This window comes from Neolamprologus multifasciatus, chromosome 10 (genome assembly GCF_963576455.1).
Source record: "Neolamprologus multifasciatus chromosome 10, fNeoMul1.2, whole genome shotgun sequence".
Lineage (NCBI taxonomy): Eukaryota > Metazoa > Chordata > Actinopteri > Cichliformes > Cichlidae > Neolamprologus > Neolamprologus multifasciatus.
Genome location: NC_140448.1, coordinates 739,920 through 745,210, shown reverse-complemented (window position 1 = coordinate 745,210; position 5,291 = coordinate 739,920). Strand labels below are relative to the sequence as shown.

Genomic DNA, 5,291 nt, shown 5'->3' with positions numbered 1-5,291 from the left:
TGAATGTGAGTGCGAATGGTTGTCTGTCCCTGTGTGTTGGCCCTGTGACAGACTGGCAACCTGTCCAGGATGTACCCTGCCTCTTGCCCTATGACAGCTGGAATAGATGCCCTGCAACCCTTAAAAGGATAAGCGAAAGCAAATGGATGGATGGATGGAATATTATTAATATCTTTAAAATAGCTATTTAATATCTATTTAAAATAAATAGTGCCACAAACAAAATTTTTTGCAGCAAAAAACAGCACAAACATAGCACAAACCTGTGACATCAACTTTTGTTTGATTTGGGTGATGTGGGGGGCTGGTTGACCTTTTGACGTTTGTATTTTCATTAATATCTTTAAAACAGAGGCAGCACAAACGACAATTTTAGCAGCACAAACCAGCACAAACGTAGCACAAACGTTTGACACCAGTTTTGTTGGATTTGAATAAGGTGGGGGGGCCAACTTCACTCACATAGGAAATGCTAATCAACGCCGTAGCAAACAACTTGAAGCTGTACCACACCAGCTGCTTTCTGTACCGAGACAGGAACATAAAGGACCGAGCTTGGAGGAAGATATGTGAAGAGATCGGGCAACCTGGTAAGTTTATTCATTTCTCTTTTGAAAGTTTTCACTGACCCGGGGAAGCAGCACAAAAGCTAGCAAGCCACCGCTATTTTCCCACTGATGTACAAATACCGTTCTGTTTTTATGCATGTTGTCATATAGGAATATATTTTGTTTATTAATAAACAGCACACAGTGGTCCCGCTGTTCATCCGTCACTGCTTCGCTTTTTCGCAGATTTTTTTTATTGCACAGTACAGCATTGCATTCTGCAGCCTGATTGACAAATCTCCTCCGTGCTGTGTCTCCTGCGCTTGCCAAATTTATCATGTTTGGTTTTGATAACCATCACGTCCAATAGAAAAAACAGCACAAAAACACCCATAACTATGAGCTTCATTCGGAAATAGACACCTGCACCGCGAGGGAAAAAGGCGCACGACAGTGGCACGAAAGATGAAGACAAAACGCGCCATAATAATACTTTTACGTTTTGCAATCTACAAAGGTTTGTACTTTGAGAATCAACTTGTGAGAACTGTGACTAATGTTCATGTGTGTGGGGGAAAAAGTGTATAAAGTGCGTGGCGAGGGGCTAGTTATTCTGAGAACCCCTGCTGCAATAAAGGAGGGACCACTGTATATACTTTCTCTATGATTATTGTTTTCAACCTGTTAACATTTAATACTGTCTTGATAGAACCAACTGATTCTGCAGCAGAGCATCGCCTGTTGCTTCTCCTGGCTGCCCAGTCCCTGAGCTCCTCCTGCTGCACCCACAGGTATGTACAGCAAGTACTGATAGCTTTTTACTCGGTGGGATACCCTTGTGATTGCCTTTACTAAATATCTACAACCAATCTGATTATATCCCTTTTTTTTTCTTTTTTTTCAATGTTGAAATTAAAATCTAGTAGCAGCCTTCTCATTTCTTTGTGTTTTGTGCTGTTTTACAGGCCCAGAGAGGAGGACAGCTCTGAGGCAGATGAGGGACGGGTCCCAGGACGGTCCATCGGCGGTGGAGCTGGCCATCCTGGAGTCTCTGAAGAGGCCACGCCAGTCTCCAATGGAGCATTTCCTCCTCAGCCTTGTTCCTGCTCTGGAGAGCAGCTGGGTCCTTTTTATTCCGGTCTCTCTGTAAATACTTATATTTTATATATTTATGTTTAATGTTTTTATGTTTGAGAATTTTAATATTATTTCAAATAATTTTTTATAATGACTAATGTCTCAGTTCTACTACACAGCAAATGTTGGCACACGACTTGACACATGTAGAATTTATTTCATATTATACTAATGACAAAATATACTAATACAGTGGGATGCAAAAGTTTGGGCAACATTGTTAATAGCCATTATTTTCCTGTATAACTTGTTGGTTGTTACAATAAAAAAATGTCAGTTACATATATCATATAGGAGACACACACAGTGATACTTGAGAAGTGAAAAGAAGTTTACTGGATTTACAAAAAGTGTGCAATAATTGTTTAAACAAAATTAAGCAGGTGCATAAATTTGGGCACAACAAAAAAAGAAATGGAATAAATATTTAGTGCTTATCAATGTGTGTGTCTCCTATATGCAGTGTTGGGGAGTAACGGAATACATGTACCGCCGTTACGCATTTAAAATACAAAATATGAGTAACTGTATTCCGTTACAGTTACCGTTTAAAAAGGTGGTATTTAGAATACAGTTACTTTGTTGAAATAAATGGATTACACGGCGGTACTTCCCTGTTTCATATTGTGGCGGGTCAGGACTGTTTGGGTTTTGTTTGACAGCTACGTTCTGTTGTTCCAGGTGGCAGCGTTACGGTTGCCATGGTTACAGGGTGACGCTCGCTCTCTGCGTGTTTCCTGGGTGAGAGAGCGCCTGTTGTTGTTGTGCTAAGCTAATAGGCAGAATGCTACAGGTATAGCTCTAAAGAATGTAGCATCATGGGCAGTGTAGTCCGTGCTGCAGGGAGAATGGACTGCCATACACATTATGTGTCTGTGAGCGAGGGAGGGAGAAAAAGGAAAAGTACGAGCTGTCATCGAGCAGAAACGGGAGCTGGAAGCATGTAAATATAATAATAACCACTGCAGCCAAGAAGAGAGCCAGACGAGCCCAGCTGTAAGTAAGCTATTAAGACTCGACTGTACACCGTGTTCGTGTTTTCCTCTGAAACAATAAGTTCTGTTGGAGCAGCCTTTCAACGCCTCTCTCTCTCTCTCGCTAGCAAAGTTGACCCAGACAACAAAGTAAAGCTAGTTTTCGGCTACGAGCCGACACAGAACCCACCGTATTAGCCAGAGGTCCCTTTACTACGGTTCGGAGCCGCGGACCTTCAGTAACAGTAATAAATCACAGCAATAGTACATTCATGTAGTTGTAAACAGCATGATAATATATTAAGTAATCCAAAGTATTCAGAATACGTTACTCTCATTGAGTAACGTAACGGAATACGTTACAGAATACATTTTGGGGCATGTATTCTGTAATCTGTAATGGAATACATTTTAAAAGTAACCTTCCCAACACTGCCTATATGATATATGGGGTGCCTTTGTCTGGACGTGCTTCCCATCCAGAGCTCCACAGCAGGGAGGGAAGTTCCAGCGCTCCTGGAATCCCTCTGTGATGGACTGTCAGTCTCCAGGTGAAGGCACAGCCATGAAGTCGTCCACTAGACAGTCCCAGATGGCCGTCGCTACCTGGGGGGTGATCTGACACACCGACTCTGAAACTGAACACGATGGTCCTAAAGGAGTCCCCGGTGGCAAGGAACCTGGACAAAATTGTTCAAAATTAGTATTATGTGTACTGCAGTTACAAAATACATGATTCAAATTCCAAAATACTTTTGTGATGTCAGATTTAAATTACGAAACATAAATCGTACATAAAACATTTTGTAATTATAAGGATAATTACATAATATATATTAGATATAATATAAAACAGTCAGTTGTGTTTTGTTTTAACTTTAGCATATCATATTTTGATTGGTAGCAACTTTTACAACTATAGTGTGCCAATCACTCATAATTCCTAGACATGTCAATCAGGTAGGAAAGAAGTAAGACATTAATACAAATAAAGAGTTGTATGCTGACATGTAGCCCTTTCCTTGCTTAAATCATTAATATTTTTGAAAAATGAATCTGTGATAAGACATAGCTTATCTAGATAGAACCATATAACTAAAGATGAACCAAACTGATCACAGTTTTATCTAGCTCTTATTTTTAAGAAAGGCTGGTGACCCCTGTTATAGAGTCTGACAGCTGCAGGGATTATATACAAATATATTTAACTATACCTGAATTAAGCCAGGTCTAAATAAAAAAAGGAGTGAGTATCACTACAAAGATTAACCCACAGTGGTCCTCATACCACAGTTTGATATCAGCAAACACCGAGAGCATACACTGATATGACACCACAGCCATGCTATCAATGCAAACGCTGATAACAGCATAAATTGAATTAAATCGGGACTTAATGAGACCTTTCGAGTATCACTAGAAATATTATAAACAGTCGTCTCCATACCACAGTTTGCTATCAGTAAACACCGACTTCATTCATTGATAGCATACCACATCCATGTTAGCAGTGTATAAACTAATGGTTTAGCATATATTAGCACAGGTATCAATAAAGGACTACCGTATTAAACACTTTTACTAACCTCAGGCAGACGGACAGGCGCTCTGCAGAAGGGATTGAGCGCCTGTAGTTGGTGTCTAGGCAGGCAATGCTGGGACCGATGCGGGACAGCAGGTCCTCAAACTGGGCGAGTGAAAGACGGTGATATCGCTGAAATCGGCCGTCATCCAGGCGCAGCTCCTGGAGCAAGTGGTGAAACTCACCAAACTGCTCACGCGTCTGGAGGACCTGATGGACCCAGGTACGGCGAGGACGTCCTTAACGCCGCTGCTCTGCTCTCCACAGTAAATAGAGAAGGGAGACTCTCTCTTCAAACGCTAGCTCGACAGCTGACATCAAGCAAAGATACCGCCTGGCACAACTTCCTCCCACATCCCTCCCACATTTCCGGTTCACGCGTGGCAAAATATGCAATTTTGAGGCACGATTGATTTGTGTTGGACACGCGTCGAGGTGCGAATGTGCATGCGTCAAATTAGGGGCGTTTGGGGCGTTTTCGCTCGCGTCTATCGCGTTCGGTGTGAACACACCTCACACAACAATCAGCCACACAGTGATGGGACATGAACAAGGACAGGGAAGTGGATGATGTAGATGTGGGGCAAGTTTTACCTGACACGACAAATGTACTGTGTTGAGAAAGTGGACATAGGGAAAGGGAGTGAAAGATGGGGCATGAAACTTCTAGGAGCACCCACTCACCTCACAGACCCAGTGCTCCAAGAAGGAACTTGCAGAGAAATTGTCCTTGGCAGCTGTGGCAGAGGATCAAACCAAGAGGGGCAGCAAGATGCATGTAGCATAGCACAGCTACCTTAACAGGAGGTACACTTTATTTCATTACACTACTTTAAGTACACTTCATTTATTGAACAGTGACCATATGAATAATCATAGCACATCTGGTCAATAGGTGGTGTAGGTTTTATTTTGTTTAATTGATGGTGTTACAGTCTTTAAACAAAAGGAAGGGTGCATGTGAGGTAGTACTTGAATACATCACAGGGTGTCGTTGTTGAGCTACATATGCCCTGTAGATTGAACTTGTAAGTCTATCCACAACACCAC

General features: G+C 41.9%; 1 long non-coding RNA gene across 1 annotated transcript; it reads right to left on the bottom strand.

Annotated features, from left to right (window-relative positions):
* Positions 1-863: 863 nt before the first annotated feature.
* On the bottom strand, positions 864-5,022 carry LOC146509288 (uncharacterized). Its single transcript, XR_014876594.1, has 3 exons — positions 4,246-5,022; positions 3,093-3,339; positions 864-2,135 (listed from the first exon to the last, which is right to left on the bottom strand). It is a non-coding gene; the product is annotated as an uncharacterized LOC146509288 (long non-coding RNA).
* Positions 5,023-5,291: the final 269 nt, after the last annotated feature.